Below are 17,853 nucleotides of genomic sequence, written 5' to 3' on the forward strand. Positions count from 1 at the left end.
CCTAGAGTAAAATGACAAGAATATTGTTTTTTCCAGAAGAACTACAAGTCCCAGCAAGCCTCCCCCGCATACTGGTACTTGGAGAACCACAAGTACCAGCATGCGGGAGAAAAACGGGCCCGCTGGTACCTGTAGTTCTACTGGGGAAAAAATACCCAAATAAAAACAGGACACAGACACCGTGACAGTAAAACTTTATTACACACTGCCGACACATTCATACTTACCTATGTTGACACGCCGACTGCCACGGTCTCCGACGATCCGAGGGTACCTGTGAAAAAAATTATACTCACCTTCCAGCGTCCAGAGGTACATCCACGTCCAGAGATACATCCACGTACTTGGCAAAAAAAGAAAACGGACACACGGACCACCGGACTGAAAGGGGTCCCATGCTGACACATGAGACCCCTTACCCCGAATGCAGGGACACCACGTGACTCCTGTCACTGAAGTCCCTTCAGCCAATCAGGAAGCGCTACTTCCGTGGCGCTCACCTGATTGGCTGTGCGCTGTCTGTGCTGTGACAGCGCATCGCACAGCTCCGTCCATTATATTCAATGGTGGGAACTTAGCGGCTAGCGGTGAGGTCACCCGCCGGTCAGCGGCTGACCGCGGGTAACCCCACCGCTGACGGCAAAGTTCCCACCATTGAAACTAATGGACCGAGCTGTGCGATGCGCTGTCACAGCACAGACAGCGCACAGCCAATCAGGTGAGCGCCACGGAAGTAGCGCTTCCTGATTGGCTGAAGGGACTTCAGTGACAGGAGTCACGTGGTGTCCCGGCATTCGGGGTAAGGGGTCTCATGTGTCAGCATGGGACCCCTTTCAGTCCGGTGGTCCGTGTGTCCGTTTTCTTTTTTTGCCAAGTACGTGGATTTATCTCTGGACCCTGGCTGAGGTGAGTATATTGAACTTTTCTTTTCAGGTATCCGTGGATTCTACATGGAGAAGAGGACCGATGTCGGCGTGTGAACATAGGTAAGTATGTGTGTGTCGGCAGTGTGTAATAAAGTTTTACTGTCACGGTGCCTGTGTCCTGTTTTTATTTGGGTATTTTTTTCCCAGTAGTACTACAGGTACCAGCGGGCCCGTTTTTCTCCCGCATGCTGGTACTTGTGGTTCTCCAAGTACCAGCTTGCGGGGGAGGCTTGCTGGGACTTGTAGTACTACTGGAAAAAACAATATTCTTGTCATTTTACTCAAGGCTATCAGCCTCCCATCCGCAGCCCTTGGATGGGGGGGACAGCCTCGGGCTTCACCCCTGGCCCTTGGGTGGCTGGGGGGGGGACCCCTTGATTGAAGGGGTCCCCACTCCCCCAGGGTACCCCGGCCAGGGGTGACTAGTTGGATATTTAATGCCACGGCCGCAGGGCACTGTATAAAAGTGACCCCCGGCTGTGGCATTATCTGTCCAGCTAGTGGAGCCCGATGCTGGTGTAAAAAATACGGGGGACCCCTGCTCGTTTTGTCCCCCGTATTTTTTGCACCAGCACCAGGCGCAGAGCCCGGTGCTGGTTTTAAAAATACGGGGGATCCCTGCCCAATTTTTCCCCGCATTTTTAGAACCAGGACCAGCTCGAAGAGCCCGAGGCTGGTTATGCTTTGGAGGGGGGACCCCACGCCATTTTTTTTTTAAATTTTCCCGTTCCAGCACTAAAAAATAAATAAATAAATAATATTTTAAAAAATATATAAATAATACTTGTGCCTCCAAAAAAAAAAAAAAAAAAGTACCTAATCCCTTCTAATATAAATAGATATGCTATTCCCACAAAAAAAAAACACAAAAAAAACATGTTTAAATTTTTTTTTATTGTTTTCACCCTCCAAAGTGTGACGGATTGAAAATGACGAATTTACTGTCTAAAAGCACTGCTGTCGAATTTCCAAACTTGAATTGAATATGCTTTTGTAGAATTGCAGCACTTGTATCATTGCAGAAAAGTCGAATTTGCAAAAAGTCGAATTTCAAAAAGTCGAATTTTGAAAGTCCGTTTTTTTGACGGAAAGCACTGAATTGCATTGACGATTTTTTTTTTTTTTTGGCGAAAATGACCCGAAATTCGACAATTTCGGGAATTCGACCACAATTGCATATACCCCTTTATGTATTTATTAATTAAAGTTTTTAAGTTGTATTTTACAACCATACAATGATATGATATATAATGTATCGTATAATCATTACATAACGTTGATGGCATTGAATAGTCTCTTCCTTGACTAGTGGCAGCAGCTTCAGCACTAGGTGGAAGTGGATCTTGAGCTTTCCCTATTTTACCCTCCAACGTTTTGTTCTCCATTTTTTAATGTGTGGAATTATATGCCAGTAATATATCTGGAATTAGACGGTGGTAATGTCTGGAATTAGATACCACTAGATAGATACCAGATATCACTGTGACTGGAATGATGACATATGCACAGTGACAGGACACTACCACAGCACCCTACAGCAGCCATATGCGGCACAAGACACTGGAGTATTAGTAATGTACTGTAGTATACTGAGCACCACAAGACAATGAGCAGTGATACGGAGCACTGATGAGATTACTAGAACTGACACTGAGCAGCCAGATGCAGCACTGGACTATTAGTAATGTTCTGTAGTATACTGAGCACCACAATGCAGCACAAGACAATGAGCAGTGATACTGAGCACTGATGAGGATACTAGAACTGACACTGAGCAGCAAGATGCAGCACTGGACTATTAGTAATGTACTCTAGTATACTGAGCACCACAATGCAGCACAAGACAATGAGCAGTGATACTGAGCACTGATGAGGATACTACTGAGAACTGACACTGAGCAGGAGAGACACACTACAATTTCATCTTGCGCCTCTTTTTTTATTTATCTTTGCATCATGTGCTGTTTGGGGCTATTTTTTTAAGTACCATCCTGTCTGACACTGCAGTGCCACTCCTAGATGGGCCAGGTGTTTGTGCTGCCCAATTGGGTCGCTTAGCTTAGTCATCCAGGGACCTTGGTGCAAATTTTAGGACTAAAAATAATATTGGGAGGTGTGAGGTGTTCAGAATAGACTGGAAAGGAGTAGAAATTATGGTTATTGAGCTTAATACTATAGGATCAAAATTACCCCCAAATTCTATGATTTTAGCTGTTTGAGGGTTTAAAAAAAAATCACCCGAATACAAAACCCAAAAGGTGGTTTTGCCAAAACGCGTCCGTATCCAAAACACAACTGCGGATCCGAATCCAAAACCAAAACATGAAACACGAAAAATGCCCGCTGCACATCTCTAGTTAGGGGAGAAGCATGTAGCCTTGTAGACTATGCACAGCTATATCTAGAAAAATATACGATCTAATCTTTAACCAACCAATGCAAGAAAGTATTTAATGTGAAAATACGAAACACTAGACTAATTGGAGGTGCGCCCTAAAGCAAATTACAATGTTAGGATTAGGGGGTTCGGAAAGACCTCTAGTGTATACACTACTATATACATTTTAAGAAAGAAAGGTACAAATTACATATTCACATTGCATCTATGGGCTGGATTCAAATGTCCCTTTCCTCCCTCAATCGTGCCCGTCAGCAGCTATTCTAATGTTGCTGCCAACGGGTGCGACATGTTTATTTCAGCTCGCTACCCCCAGGGGAAACAAGCTGAAATGTGTGCAAAGAGACCCATTTGGGCAACCAAATGGTGTCTTTTCACGATCGCGCCCATTACTTTATTCAGGTTTAGGTGCTTTGTGCACCTAAACCAGAGTGTAATGGGCGCAATAATTGAGGGCATTTGAATTTCCCTTATATGTGTGTGTGTGTGATATACACACAGACACACATACTATGGCCCTCATTCCGAGTTGATCGCTCGGTATTTTTCTTCGCATCGCAGTGAAAATCCGCTTAGTACGCATGCGCAATGTTCGCACTGCGACTGCGCCAAGTAACTTTACTATGAAGAAAGTATTTTTACTCACGGCTTTTTCTTCGCTCCGGCGATCGTAATGTGATTGACAGGAAATGGGTGTTACTGGGCGGAAACACGGCGTTTCAGGGGCGTGTGGCTGAAAACGCTACCGTTTCCGGAAAAAACGCAGGAGTGGCCGGAGAAACGGTGGGAGTGCCTGGCCGAACGCTGGGTGTGTTTGTGACGTCAACCAGGAACGACAAGCACTGAACTGATCGCACAGGCAGAGTAAGTCTGGAGCTACTCTGAAACTGCTAAGTAGTTAGTAATCGCAATATTGCGAATACATCGGTCGCAATTTTAAGAAGCTAAGATTCACTCCCAGTAGGCGGCGGCTTAGCGTGTGTAACTCTGCTAAATTCGCCTTGCGACCGATCAACTCGGAATGAGGGCCTATATTTCTTTATATAATGGACACCTCAGTTTCTATTCATTCATGTCCTGCCCCCTACTCTGTCAGACCCCTTCCCCTCTACTTTTCTGACCCCAAACGCCACTCATTCTTGTTGAGTGCTGGTGGGCCCATTCAGAATTTTGCTATGGGGACCACAAAGGTCTAGTTACGTCACTGGGCAGGGTTATAGAGGAGGCGGTGCAAGGCATCCTGGGAACAGTCAAAGCTTTAGCCTGTTGGTGCCTTGGATCAAGATCCAACTCTACACCCCTATGTTAGTGTAGTGCCTTTTGGGGTTAAGGTTTTACAGAAAGTTACAGGTTTTTTTAATTTAGTAAAATATGCCCCATTTTAAAGATAGGGCATTTAAATTTGTTGCACCTGTGCAGTACATAGCAGCCTGCAGGGCATGTACAGTGGCTTCATTTGGGTGCACATACATTGCCGGCTCCTGGTCGCAAACTGAAATTATTGTGTGTAAGTGTAATTAGCGGTGTTTATGTCATACAGGGGGGTGGGGGAGGTTTGTGGTTGGTGGGGGGCACGCTGTGTGATTATTATCCTGCATCTATACATACATGCGCTGACACCTGGACATACACTGATGTACCCACACCTAATATCCATACATACACACCCTGACACCTGGACATACACTAACATTCCCACACCTGCATCTATACATACACACGCTGACACCTGGACATACACCAACATACAAGCACCTGCATCTATATATACACGCGCTGACAAATGGACATACACCGACGTACCCACACTTGCATCTATACATACATGCACTGACATCTGGACATACAAGCACCTGCATCTATACATACACGCGCTGACATCTGAACCTACACTGACGTTCCCACACCTGCATCTATACATACACATTCTGACACCTGGACATACACAGACGTACCCACACCTGCATCTATACATACACGCGTTGACACCTGGACGCACACCGACGTACACACACCTACATCTATATATGCATGGATGCAAATGTGGGTACGTTGTAGCATACCGCTGTGTTTCACCAACCATCACAGCGCTCTCCCCCTGTTTTCTTTCATTACTCACGTGAGTTACATATTAACTTTAACTGCAGTAAATAAGAGGCGTTGGTTACAACTGTTGCTGTTCATCCACAAGAAGGAATTTAATGTATCAATTACAATTGGAAAGTAACGATTTAATTACAACAGCTGTATCCAGGAGGATTTTTTGGACACTTTAATAGACATTCCGTTGTCATAAAGGGCAATATGAAATAGATACTGATTACATTTAGATATGGATAGTGGTGCCTATATATGTTGACTCCATTGTATTTTGTTGAATGTGGGTTTCTTCTGTCTATATATATTTTTTTTAAAATAAAGAGCTTGTATATTCTATTTTTTGCGCTCCCTTGATAACAAGTGTGATTATCTTTAAAATTTGGTTTATTATTGGTAGAACAGTACTAACTATGGGAGCAGCATTTTATAATATATGGTAAAAATTAATAGATGTATAAAGATTAAATAAGCAACAAATTGGAGAAATAGATAAGTTTTGATAGGAGCGCTGGGTTCTATATATATATATATATATATTGACATTTGGTTATATATATGTATAGACTTTATAAATTCTTGACAGAGATGTGCCTGAGCAGCAGCCCTCCCCAGCCCTATCTCAAATCATACTTATTTTGCATAGGAGATACCATGGTCATGAAGATTGTTCTCCCAGGGTGAGGTTCATTCATTGCATTCTGGGTATGCTGATCCCTGTGATTTCCCCAAATGTGGGAAACTGGACTGCATTATTTGTGGTAGTGAGGTACTGTGTTTGTGCTTTCCTCTGGTCAGCTCTGGTAAAAGTCAGATTTCTTTATCTCAGATCTTCCTCTAGCCTTGTTCTTCTTTCGAGAGTTCCCTTGTGCTGCCTCAGTTGGATCTCCTTCACTTGACAGGGGGGTGCCCGAGCAGCGACCCTCCCCAGCTCTAGCCCAACTCCTACTTACCTGCCAGGTGAGATACTATGATCATGAAGGTGCTTCTCCCAGGGCAAGGCTCACCCATTGCACTCTGGGTGTGCTGCTCCTGCGGTTTCCCCAAATGTTGGACACTTGACTGCATAATTTGTGTTTCCCCTGGTCGGCTCTCGTATAATATAGATCTCTTTGTCTCAGGTCTCTCTCCAGCCTAGTTTGCTGTCTGTTTCCACTTCTCTTTTCTTGAGCCACTCCCTTCTATGCCCTTGCTCACTATCCTGACTTCTCCAGTCTGCTTACTTTGTGCCTTCCAACGCACAATACAAACTACAGGTAGTGCTGCAGGGCCCACGCCCTTTTACTTGCCTTACAGAGCAGCTCTGGAGCTGTTACAGTGCCCAGCTGCTGCAAGAAATCAGCTTGAATGCTTCAGGGGCTGGGGCATAGCCAACATGAGCCCCACACCGAAGGAGGGTGGGGGTGTTTAATGTGAACTAGGGGTCATCCAAGCGCCGCAAAAGGCCGCCATGCCCTGCACGCCCCTTTTCTCTTTTCATATGCAGACGAGGGTTGACGCCAACTTTGACCCACTGCTTGGATGACATCACCATATGCAAATCCATCTGCTGCAGGCCTTCCCCCAGGAATGCTTGCACTAGTTGTTGCATTTGGTTTGTTGTTTGGGGGTGCTTCAGTATTAGGCAGCCTTCTGCCCTCCCATGTTCATCTGAAAATATGTGTTCTCCCTGCAGTTGTTGTCCCCAGATGAGAGTTTCCTTATGCTGCCTCAGTCGTTAACCGTGGCTGGATCTTATTGGCACTCGCGGTCGGGATATTCCTCCCTGCCGTGGGGTAGAGACCTCCTTTTGCTCGGTCTCAAATTGCTTTTTCCCCTTCACCGCTGTCTTTACATCAGACGTCCGCCGTGATGTAGCTCGTTCATGAATGGGCTTATATCTCAGCAATCAGAGTGTCTGGTAGTCACCTTCCTTACGCGTTTCTCCGCTGTTATCCAAGAGCGGTTTCGTCAGAGGATACATCAGCAGCCTAGCAGGCTCTTTTTAAAATGCACCGGACCAATAGCATTACTAATTAGTTGATTGGATATATACATGTACTAATTGGATGCATACATGTAATGACTCACATATGGAACAACTTTCTAATTTCAATTGCACATATAAAGGCATTTCATAATATAAAAATAAGCAACATGGTGATTAAAAATAATAATAAAATAAGCAACAAGGTGGTTTAAAAAATAACAGAAAATATATAATCTATATACAGATTAACCTCTAATCTTTCAATCAATACCTCATCTCTATAATCACATACACATAATTCAGAGACCCAGCACTAAGGATCCCCATTTACTTATATAAAACCTTTTAGGGTAACATAAATCCAACCCACTACTAAAGCAGCTCTTGTGGCGCAGGGGAAACATCACCTGCACTCTATGCAGCGAGTCCCATGTTCGAATCCAACCCGCTCATCTTAACATCCATATTATTTATTTACTTTTAATGGGATCATTCTATCAATTCATTTTTACCTTTAATTTTTGTTAATATTATTTCTATATTTCATTATTTTAACCCCTGGAATAATTACATTGCTGCTTAAACAACAAAAAGAATTGAAGAAAGAATAATTATTAAACAGACAATTTAAGGATTCGAAGATTTAAAGATTTAAAGATGTAAAAATTTAAAACAGGGAGGGGGGGGGGGAGGGAGGGGGGCCTTTTGGGAGAAGGAGGGAAAAAAAATAAAAAATATATATATATAGAACCAAGAGAAAGTGTAAAAAGAGGATGGAGGAAGAAATCTGATGTTCATCATTACTAGTGGATTTTACTAAAGAACTTTAAAGGAACACACACAACAGGATTATACAGTTTCATACTAAGAGGAATGCTGTTCCCAAAATAGCTACTTCTAATAATTTTGTTTATTTATTAAACATACAATAAATGGATATTCAATAAATAATATATTAGGTAAATCAATAGATAAAATCTTCAGAGACTGCCAATGTTGTTCAGTTCGATGCTCTCAATCAGACCATCAGGTGTAGGGGTACCCAAAGAAAAAATCCAAAATGCCTCCCTTGTCAAGTAAAGGAGATTCAACTGAGGCAGCACAAGGGAACTCTCATCTGGGGACAACAACTGCAGGGAGAACACATATTTTCAGATGAACATGGGAGGGCAGAAGGCTGCCTAATACTGAAGCACCCCCAAACAACAAACCAAATGCAACAACTAGTACAAGCATTCCTTGGGGAAGGTCTGCAGAAGATGGAATTGCATACGGTGATGTCATCCAAGCAGTGGGCCAAAGTTGGCTGGAACCCTTATCTGCATATGAAAAGAGAAAAGGGGTATGCAGGGCATGGCGGCCTTTTGCTGCGCTTGGATGACCCCTAGTTCGCATTAAACACCCCCACCCTCCTTCGGTGTGGGGCTCATGTTGGCCATGCCCCAGCCCCTGAAGCATTCAAGCTGATTTCTTGCAGCAGCTGGGCACTGTAACAGCTCCAGAGCTGCTCTGTAAGGCAACTAAAAGGGTGTGGGCCCTGCAGCACTACCTGTAGTTCGCATTGTGCGTTGGAAGGCACAAAGTAAGCAGACGGGAGAAGTCAGGGTAGTGCGCAAGGGCATAGAAGGGAGCGGCTCAAGAAAAGAGAAGTGGAAACAGTCAGCAAACTAGGCTGGAGAGAGACCTGAGACAAAGAGATCTGAATTATATGAGAGCCGACCAGGGGAAACACAAATTATGCAGTCAAGTTTCCCACATTTGGGGAATTCAAAGGGGCAGCACACCCAGAGTGCAATGGGTGAGCCTTGCCCTGGGAGAAGCACCTACATGATCATAGTATCTCACCTGGCAGGTAAGTAGGAGTTGGGCTAGAGCTGGGGAGGGTCGCTGCTCGGGCACCCCCCTGTCAAGTGAAGGAGATCCAACTGAGGCAGCACAAGGGAACTCTCGAAAGAAGAACAAGGCTAGAGGAAGATCTGAGACAAAGAAATCTGACTTTTACCAGAGCTGACCAGAGGAAAGCACAAACACAGTCCCCCACTACCACAAATAATGCAGTCGAGTTTCCCACATTTGGGGAAATCACAGGGGTCAGCATACCCAGAATGCAATGAATGAACCTCACCCTGGGAGAACAATCTTCATGACCATGGTATCTCCTATGCAAAATAAGTATGATTTGGGATAGGGCTGGGGAGGGCCGCTGCTCAGGCACATCTCTGTCAAGTAAAGGAGATTCAACTGAGGCAACACAAGGGAACTCTCATCTGGGGACAACAACTGCAGGGAGAACACATATTTTCAAATGAACATGGGAGGGCAGAAGGCTGCCTAATACTGAAGCACCCCCAAACAACAAACCAAATGCAACAACTAGTACAAGCATTCCTGGGGGAAGGTCTGCAGAAGACGGATTTGCATACAGTGATGTCATCCAAGCAGTGGGCCAAAGTTGGCTGGAACCCTCATCTGCATATGAAAAGAGAAAAGGGGTATGCAGGGCATGGCGGCCTTTTGCGGCGCTTGGATGACCCTTAGTTCGCATTAAACACCCCCACCCTCCTTCGGTGTGGGGCTCATGTTGGCAATGCCCCAGCATTCAAGCTGATTTCTTGCAGCAGCTTGGCACTGTAACAGCTCCAGAGCTGCTCTGTAAGGCAAGTAACAGGTTGTGGGCCATGCAGCACTACCTGTAGTTTGCATTGTGCATTGGAAGGCACAAAGTAAGCAGACAGGAGAAGTCAGGATAGTGCACAAGGGTATAGAAGGGAGGGGCTCAAAAAAAAAGAAGTGGAAACAGACAGCAAACTAGGCTGGAGAGAGACCTGAGACAAAGAGATCTGAATTATATGAAAGCCGACCAGTGGAAACACAAATTATGCAGTCAAGTTTCCCACATTTGGGGAAATCACAGGGGCAGCACACCCAGAGTGCAATGGGTGAGCCTTGCCCTGGGAGAAGCACCTTCATGATCATAGTATCTCACCTGGCAGGTAAGTAGGAGTTGGGCTAGAGCTGGGGAGGGTCGCTGCTCGGGCACCCCCCTGTCAAGTGAAGGAGATCCAACTGAGGCAGCACAAGGGAACTCTCGAAAGAAGAACAAGGCTAGAGGAAGATCTGAGACAAAGAAATCTGACTTTTACCAGAGCTGACCAGAGGAAAGCACAAACACAGTCCCCCACTACCACAAATAATGCAGTCGAGTTTCCCACATTTGGGGAAATCACAGGGGTCAGCATACCCAGAATGCAATGAATGAACCTCACCCTGGGAGAACAATTTTCATGACCATGGTATCTCCTATGCAAAATAAGTATGATTTGGGATAGGGCTGGGGAGGGCCGCTGCTCAGGCACATCTCTGTCAAGTAAAGGAGATTCAACTGAGGCAACACAAGGGAACTCTCATCTGGGGACAACAACTGCAGGGAGAACACATATTTTCAAATGAACATGGGAGGGCAGAAGGCTGCCTAATACTGAAGCACCCCCAAACAACAAACCAAATGCAACAACTAGTACAAGCATTCCTGGGGGAAGGTCTGCAGAAGACGGATTTGCATACAGTGATGTCATCCAAGCAGTGGGCCAAAGTTGGCTGGAACCCTCATCTGCATATGAAAAGAGAAAAGGGGTATGCAGGGCATGGCGGCCTTTTGCGGCGCTTGGATGACCCTTAGTTCGCATTAAACACCCCCACCCTCCTTCGGTGTGGGGCTCATGTTGGCAATGCCCCAGCCCCTGAAGCATTCAAGCTGATTTCTTGCAGCATCTGGGCACTGTAACAGCTCCATAGCTGCTCTGTAAGGCAAGTTAAAGGGTGTGGGTCCTGCAGCACTACCTGTAGTTCGCATTGTGCATTGGAAGGCACAAAGTAAGCAGACGGGAGAAGTCAGGATAGTGCGCAAGGGCATAGAAGGGAGCGGCTCAAGAAAAGAGAAGTGGAAACAGACAGCAAACTAGGCTGGAGAGAGACCTGAGACAAAGAGATCTGAATTATACGAGAGCCGACCAGGGGAAACACAAATTATGCAGTCAAGTGTCCCACATTTGGGGAAATCGCAGGAGCAGCACACCCAGAGTGCAATGGGTGAGCCTTGCCCTGGGAGAAGCACCTTCATGATCATAGTATCTCACCTGGCAGGTAAGTAGGAGTTGGGCTATAGCTGGGGAGGGTCCCTGCTCAAGCACCCCTCTGTCAAGTGAAGGAGATCCAACTGAGGCAGCACAAGGGAACTCTCAAAAGAAGAATAAGGCTAGAGGAAGAAATGAGACAAAGAAATCTGACTTTTACCAGAGCTGACCAGAGGAAAGCACAAACACAGTCCCCCACTACTACAAATAATGCAGTCAAGTTTCCCACATTTGGGGAAATCACAGGGGTCAGCATACCCAGAATGCAATGAATGACCCTCACCCTGGGGGAACAATCTTCTTGACCATGGTATCTCCTATGCAAAATAAGTATGATTTGAGATAGGGCTAGGGAGGTCCGCTGCTCAGGCACATCTCTGTCAAGTAAAGGAGATTCAACTGAGGCAGCACAAGGGAACTCTCATCTGGGGACAACAACTGCAGGGAGAACACATATTTTCAGATGAACATGGGAGGGCAGAAGGCTGCCTAATACTGAAGCACCCCCAAACAACAAACCAAATGCAACAACTAGTGCAAGCATTCCTGGGGGAAGGCCTGCAGCAGATTGATTTGCATATGGTAATGCCATCCAAGCAGTGGGTCAAAGTTGGCTTCAACCCTCGTCTGCATATGAAAAGAGAAAAGGTGCGTGCAGGGCATGGCGGCCTTTTGCGGCGCTTGGATGACCCCTAGTTCGCATTAAACACCTCCACCCTCCTTCGGTGTGGGGCTCATGTTGGCTATGCCCCAGCCCCTGAAGCATTCAAGCTGATTTCTTGCAGCAGCTGGGCACTGTAACATCCCCAGAGCTGCTCTGTAAGGCAAGTAAAAGGGTGTGGGCCCTGCAGCACTACCTGTAGTTTGCATTGTGCATTGGAAAGCACAAAGTAAGCAGACGGGAGAAGTCAGGATAGTGCGCAAGGGCATAGAAGGGAGCGGCTCAAGAAAAGAGAAGTGGAAACAGACAGCAAACTAGGCTGGAGAGAGACCTGAGACAAAGAGATCTGAATTATACGAGAGCCGACCAGGGGAAACACAAATTATGCAGTCAAGTTTCCCACATTTGGGGAAATCGCAGGAGCAGCACACCCAGAGTGCAATGGGTGAGCCTTGCACTGGGAGTAGCAACTTCCTGATCATAGTATCTCACCTGGCAGGTAAGTAGGAGTTGGGCTAGAGCTGGGGAGGGTCGCTGCTCGGGCACCCCCCAGTCAAGTGAAGGAGATCCAACTGAGGCAGCACAAGGGAACTCTCGAAAGAAGAACAAGGCTAGAGGAAGATCTGAGACAAAGAAATCTGACTTTTACCAGAGCTGACCAGAGGAAAGCACAAACACAGTCCCCCACTATCACAAATAATGCAGTCGAGTTTCCCACATTTGGGGAAATCACAGGGGTCAGCATACCCAGAATGCAATGAATGAACCTCACCCTGGGAGAACAATCTTCATGACCATGGTATCTCCTATGCAAAATAAGTATGATTTGGGATAGGGCTGGGGAGGGCCGCTGCTCAGGCATATATCTGTCAAGTAAAGAAGATTCAACTGAGGCAGCACAAGGGAACTCTCATCTGGGGACAACAACTGCAGGGAGAACACATATTTTCAAATGAACATGGGAGGGTAGAAGGCTGCCTAATACTGAAGCACCCCCAAACAACAAACCAAATGCAACAACTAGTACAAGCATTCCTGGGGGAAGGTCTGCAGAAGACGGATTTGCATACAGTGATGTCATCCAAGCAGTGGGCCAAAGTTGGCTGGAACCCTCATCTGCATATGAAAAGAGAAAAGGGGTATGCAGGGCATGGCGGCCTTTTGCTGCGCTTGGATGACCCTTAGTTCGCATTAAACACCCCCACCCTCCTTCGGTGTGGGGCTCATGTTGGCAATGCCCCAGCCCCTGAAGCATTCCAGCTGATTTCTTGCAGCAGCTGGGCACTGTAACAGCTCCAGAGCTGCTCTGTAAGGCAACTAAAAGGGTGTGGGCCCTGCAGCACTACCTGTAGTTCGCATTGTGCGTTGGAAGGCACAAAGTAAGCAGACGGGAGAAGTCAGGATAGTGCGCAAGGGCATAGAAGGGAGCGGCTCAAGAAAAGAGAAGTGGAAACAGACAGCAAACTAGGCTGGAGAGAGACCTGAGACAAAGAGATCTGAATTATATGAGAGCCGACCAGAGGAAACACAAATTATGCAGTCAAGTGTCCCACATTTGGGGAAATCGCAGGAGCAGCACACCCAGAGTGCAATGGGTGAGCCTTGCCCTGGGAGAAGCACCTTCCTGATCATAGTATCTCACCTGGCAGGTAAGTAGGAGTTGGGCTAGAGCTGGGGAGGGTCGCTGCTCGGGCACCCCCCTGTCAAGTGAAGGAGATCCAACTGAGGCAGCACAAGGGAACTCTCGAAAGAAGAACAAGGCTAGAGGAAGATCTGAGACAAAGAAATCTGACTTTTACCAGAGCTGACCAGAGAAAAGCACAAACACAGTCCCCCACTACCACAAATAATGCAGTCGAGTTTCCCACATTTGGGGAAATCACAGGGGTCAGCATACCCAGAATGCAATGAATGAACCTCACCCTGGGAGAACAATCTTCATGACCATGGTAACTCCTATGCAAAATAAGTATGATTTGGGATAGGGCTGGGGAGGGCCGCTGCTCAGGCATATCTCTGTCAAGTAAAGGAGATTCAACTGAGGCAGCACAAGGGAACTCTCATCTGGGGACAACAACTGCAGGGAGAACACATATTTTCAAATGAACATGGGAGGGCAGAAGGCTGCCTAATACTGAAGCACCCCCAACAACAAACCAAATGCAACAACTAGTACAAGCATTCCTGGGGGAAGGTCTGCAGAAGACGGATTTGCATACAGTGATGTCATCCAAGCAGTGGGCCAAAGTTGGCTGGAACCCTCATCTGCATATGAAAAGAGAAAAGGGGTATGCAGGGCATGGCGGCCTTTTGCGGCGCTTGGATGACCCTTAGTTCGCATTAAACACCCCCACCCTCCTTCGGTGTGGGGCTCATGTTGGCAATGCCCCAGCATTCAAGCTGATTTCTTGCAGCAGCTTGGCACTGTAACAGCTCCAGAGCTGCTCTGTAAGGCAAGTAACAGGTTGTGGGCCATGCAGCACTACCTGTAGTTTGCATTGTGCATTGGAAGGCACAAAGTAAGCAGACAGGAGAAGTCAGGATAGTGCACAAGGGTATAGAAGGGAGGGGCTCAAAAAAAAAGAAGTGGAAACAGACAGCAAACTAGGCTGGAGAGAGACCTTAGACAAAGAGATCTGAATTATATGAAAGCCGACCAGTGGAAACACAAATTATGCAGTCAAGTTTCCCACATTTGGGGAAATCACAGGGGCAGCACACCCAGAGTGCAATGGGTGAGCCTTGCCCTGGGAGAAGCACCTTCATGATCATAGTATCTCACCTGGCAGGTAAGTAGGAGTTGGGCTAGAGCTGGGGAGGGTCGCTGCTCGGGCACCCCCCTGTCAAGTGAAGGAGATCCAACTGAGGCAGCACAAGGGAACTCTCGAAAGAAGAACAAGGCTAGAGGAAGATCTGAGACAAAGAAATCTGACTTTTACCAGAGCTGACCAGAGGAAAGCACAAACACAGTCCCCTACTACCACAAATAATGCAGTCGAGTTTCCCACATTTGGGGAAATCACAGGGGTCAGCATACCCAGAATGCAATGAATGAACCTCACCCTGGGAGAACAATTTTCATGACCATGGTATCTCCTATGCAAAATAAGTATGATTTGGGATAGGGCTGGGGAGGGCCGCTGCTCAGGCACATCTCTGTCAAGTAATGGAGATTCAACTGAGGCAACACAAGGGAACTCTCATCTGGGGACAACAACTGCAGGGAGAACACATATTTTCAAATGAACATGGGAGGGCAGAAGGCTGCCTAATACTGAAACACCCCCAAACAACAAACCAAATGCAACAACTAGTACAAGCATTCCTGGGGGAAGGTCTGCAGAAGACGGATTTGCATACAGTGATGTCATCCAAGCAGTGGGCCAAAGTTGGCTGGAACCCTCATCTGCATATGAAAAGAGAAAAGGGGTATGCAGGGCATGGCGGCCTTTTGCGGCGCTTGGATGACCCTTAGTTCGCATTAAACACCCCCACCCTCCTTCGGTGTGGGGCTCATGTTGGCAATGCCCCAGCCCCTGAAGCATTCAAGCTGATTTCTTGCAGCATCTGGGCACTGTAACAGCTCCATAGCTGCTCTGTAAGGCAAGTTAAAGGGTGTGGGTCCTGCAGCACTACCTGTAGTTCACATTGTGCATTGGAAGGCACAAAGTAAGCAGACTGGAGAAGTCAGGATAGTGCGCAAGGGCATAGAAGGGAGCGGCTCAAGAAAAGAGAAGTGGAAACAGACAGCAAACTAGGCTGGAGAGAGACCTGAGACAAAGAGATCTGAATTATACGAGAGCCGACCAGGGGAAACACAAATTATGCAGTCAAGTGTCCCACATTTGGGGAAATCGCAGGAGCAGCACACCCAGAGTGCAATGGGTGAGCCTTGCCCTGGGAGAAGCACCTTCATGATCATAGTATCTCACCTGGCAGGTAAGTAGGAGTTGGGCTATAGCTGGGGAGGGTCCCTGCTCAAGCACCCCTCTGTCAAGTGAAGGAGATCCAACTGAGGCAGCACAAGGGAACTCTCAAAAGAAGAATAAGGCTAGAGGAAGAAATGAGACAAAGAAATCTGACTTTTACCAGAGCTGACCAGAGGAAAGCACAAACACAGTCCCCCACTACTACAAATAATGCAGTCAAGTTTCCCACATTTGGGGAAATCACAGGGGTCAGCATACCCAGAATGCAATGAATGACCCTCACCCTGGGGGAACAATCTTCTTGACCATGGTATCTCCTATGCAAAATAAGTATGATTTGAGATAGGGCTAGGGAGGTCCGCTGCTCAGGCACATCTCTGTCAAGTAAAGGAGATTCAACTGAGGCAGCACAAGGGAACTCTCATCTGGGGACAACAACTGCAGGGAGAACACATATTTTCAGATGAACATGGGAGGGCAGAAGGCTGCCTAATACTGAAGCACCCCCAAACAACAAACCAAATGCAACAACTAGTGCAAGCATTCCTGGGGGAAGGCCTGCAGCAGATTGATTTGCATATGGTAATGCCATCCAAGCAGTGGGTCAAAGTTGGCTTCAACCCTCGTCTGCATATGAAAAGAGAAAAGGTGCGTGCAGGGCATGGCGGCCTTTTGCGGCGCTTGGATGACCCCTAGTTCGCATTAAACACCTCCACCCTCCTTCGGTGTGGGGCTCATGTTGGCTATGCCCCAGCCCCTGAAGCATTCAAGCTGATTTCTTGCAGCAGCTGGGCACTGTAACATCCCCAGAGCTGCTCTGTAAGGCAAGTAAAAGGGTGTGGGCCCTGCAGCACTACCTGTAGTTTGCATTGTGCATTGGAAAGCACAAAGTAAGCAGACGGGAGAAGTCAGGATAGTGCGCAAGGGCATAGAAGGGAGCGGCTCAAGAAAAGAGAAGTGGAAACAGACAGCAAACTAGGCTGGAGAGAGACCTGAGACAAAGAGATCTGAATTATACGAGAGCCGACCAGGGGAAACACAAATTATGCAGTCAAGTTTCCCACATTTGGGGAAATCGCAGGAGCAGCACACCCAGAGTGCAATGGGTGAGCCTTGCACTGGGAGTAGCAACTTCCTGATCATAGTATCTCACCTGGCAGGTAAGTAGGAGTTGGGCTAGAGCTGGGGAGGGTCGCTGCTCGGGCACCCCCCAGTCAAGTGAAGGAGATCCAACTGAGGCAGCACAAGGGAACTCTCGAAAGAAGAACAAGGCTAGAGGAAGATCTGAGACAAAGAAATCTGACTTTTACCAGAGCTGACCAGAGGAAAGCACAAACACAGTCCCCCACTATCACAAATAATGCAGTCGAGTTTCCCACATTTGGGGAAATCACAGGGGTCAGCATACCCAGAATGCAATGAATGAACCTCACCCTGGGAGAACAATCTTCATGACCATGGTATCTCCTATGCAAAATAAGTATGATTTGGGATAGGGCTGGGGAGGGCCGCTGCTCAGGCATATATCTGTCAAGTAAAGAAGATTCAACTGAGGCAGCACAAGGGAACTCTCATCTGGGGACAACAACTGCAGGGAGAACACATATTTTCAAATGAACATGGGAGGGTAGAAGGCTGCCTAATACTGAAGCACCCCCAAACAACAAACCAAATGCAACAACTAGTACAAGCATTCCTGGGGGAAGGTCTGCAGAAGACGGATTTGCATACAGTGATGTC

General features: G+C 46.9%; 16 non-coding genes and 2 pseudogenes across 16 annotated transcripts; 2 read left to right on the plus strand and 16 right to left on the minus strand.

The window, feature by feature from the left end:
• The first annotated feature begins 6,050 nt into the window (after positions 1 to 6,050).
• Positions 6,051 to 6,214, plus strand: LOC135035667 (U1 spliceosomal RNA). The gene has a single exon (XR_010230664.1). It is a non-coding gene; the product is annotated as a U1 spliceosomal RNA (small nuclear RNA).
• A 152-nt stretch (positions 6,215 to 6,366) lies between these two features.
• Positions 6,367 to 6,508, plus strand: LOC135035686 (U1 spliceosomal RNA; annotated as a pseudogene).
• Positions 6,509 to 9,108: 2,600 nt separating this feature from the next.
• Positions 9,109 to 9,250, minus strand: LOC135035684 (U1 spliceosomal RNA; annotated as a pseudogene).
• A 152-nt stretch (positions 9,251 to 9,402) lies between these two features.
• Positions 9,403 to 9,566, minus strand: LOC135035651 (U1 spliceosomal RNA). Its single transcript, XR_010230649.1, has one exon. It is a non-coding gene; the product is annotated as a U1 spliceosomal RNA (small nuclear RNA).
• Positions 9,567 to 10,228: 662 nt separating this feature from the next.
• On the minus strand, positions 10,229 to 10,391 carry LOC135035673 (U1 spliceosomal RNA). Its single transcript, XR_010230670.1, has one exon. It is a non-coding gene; the product is annotated as a U1 spliceosomal RNA (small nuclear RNA).
• Positions 10,392 to 10,543: 152 nt separating this feature from the next.
• Positions 10,544 to 10,707, minus strand: LOC135035658 (U1 spliceosomal RNA). The gene has a single exon (XR_010230655.1). It is a non-coding gene; the product is annotated as a U1 spliceosomal RNA (small nuclear RNA).
• Positions 10,708 to 11,378: 671 nt separating this feature from the next.
• Positions 11,379 to 11,541, minus strand: LOC135035669 (U1 spliceosomal RNA). Its single transcript, XR_010230666.1, has one exon. It is a non-coding gene; the product is annotated as a U1 spliceosomal RNA (small nuclear RNA).
• A 152-nt stretch (positions 11,542 to 11,693) lies between these two features.
• LOC135035664 (U1 spliceosomal RNA) lies at positions 11,694 to 11,857 on the minus strand. The gene has a single exon (XR_010230661.1). It is a non-coding gene; the product is annotated as a U1 spliceosomal RNA (small nuclear RNA).
• A 671-nt stretch (positions 11,858 to 12,528) lies between these two features.
• LOC135035680 (U1 spliceosomal RNA) lies at positions 12,529 to 12,691 on the minus strand. The gene has a single exon (XR_010230676.1). It is a non-coding gene; the product is annotated as a U1 spliceosomal RNA (small nuclear RNA).
• Positions 12,692 to 12,843: 152 nt separating this feature from the next.
• On the minus strand, positions 12,844 to 13,007 carry LOC135035653 (U1 spliceosomal RNA). The gene has a single exon (XR_010230651.1). It is a non-coding gene; the product is annotated as a U1 spliceosomal RNA (small nuclear RNA).
• Positions 13,008 to 13,678: 671 nt separating this feature from the next.
• On the minus strand, positions 13,679 to 13,841 carry LOC135035676 (U1 spliceosomal RNA). Its single transcript, XR_010230673.1, has one exon. It is a non-coding gene; the product is annotated as a U1 spliceosomal RNA (small nuclear RNA).
• A 152-nt stretch (positions 13,842 to 13,993) lies between these two features.
• On the minus strand, positions 13,994 to 14,157 carry LOC135035662 (U1 spliceosomal RNA). Its single transcript, XR_010230659.1, has one exon. It is a non-coding gene; the product is annotated as a U1 spliceosomal RNA (small nuclear RNA).
• A 661-nt stretch (positions 14,158 to 14,818) lies between these two features.
• Positions 14,819 to 14,981, minus strand: LOC135035674 (U1 spliceosomal RNA). Its single transcript, XR_010230671.1, has one exon. It is a non-coding gene; the product is annotated as a U1 spliceosomal RNA (small nuclear RNA).
• A 152-nt stretch (positions 14,982 to 15,133) lies between these two features.
• On the minus strand, positions 15,134 to 15,297 carry LOC135035655 (U1 spliceosomal RNA). Its single transcript, XR_010230653.1, has one exon. It is a non-coding gene; the product is annotated as a U1 spliceosomal RNA (small nuclear RNA).
• Positions 15,298 to 15,968: 671 nt separating this feature from the next.
• LOC135035670 (U1 spliceosomal RNA) lies at positions 15,969 to 16,131 on the minus strand. The gene has a single exon (XR_010230667.1). It is a non-coding gene; the product is annotated as a U1 spliceosomal RNA (small nuclear RNA).
• A 152-nt stretch (positions 16,132 to 16,283) lies between these two features.
• On the minus strand, positions 16,284 to 16,447 carry LOC135035665 (U1 spliceosomal RNA). Its single transcript, XR_010230662.1, has one exon. It is a non-coding gene; the product is annotated as a U1 spliceosomal RNA (small nuclear RNA).
• A 671-nt stretch (positions 16,448 to 17,118) lies between these two features.
• LOC135035681 (U1 spliceosomal RNA) lies at positions 17,119 to 17,281 on the minus strand. Its single transcript, XR_010230677.1, has one exon. It is a non-coding gene; the product is annotated as a U1 spliceosomal RNA (small nuclear RNA).
• Positions 17,282 to 17,433: 152 nt separating this feature from the next.
• Positions 17,434 to 17,597, minus strand: LOC135035654 (U1 spliceosomal RNA). Its single transcript, XR_010230652.1, has one exon. It is a non-coding gene; the product is annotated as a U1 spliceosomal RNA (small nuclear RNA).
• Between the last annotated feature and the right edge of the window lie 256 nt (positions 17,598 to 17,853).

Source organism: Pseudophryne corroboree, unplaced genomic scaffold (assembly GCF_028390025.1).
Source record: "Pseudophryne corroboree isolate aPseCor3 unplaced genomic scaffold, aPseCor3.hap2 scaffold_610, whole genome shotgun sequence".
In the NCBI taxonomy this organism is placed as follows: Eukaryota; Metazoa; Chordata; class Amphibia; order Anura; family Myobatrachidae; genus Pseudophryne; species Pseudophryne corroboree.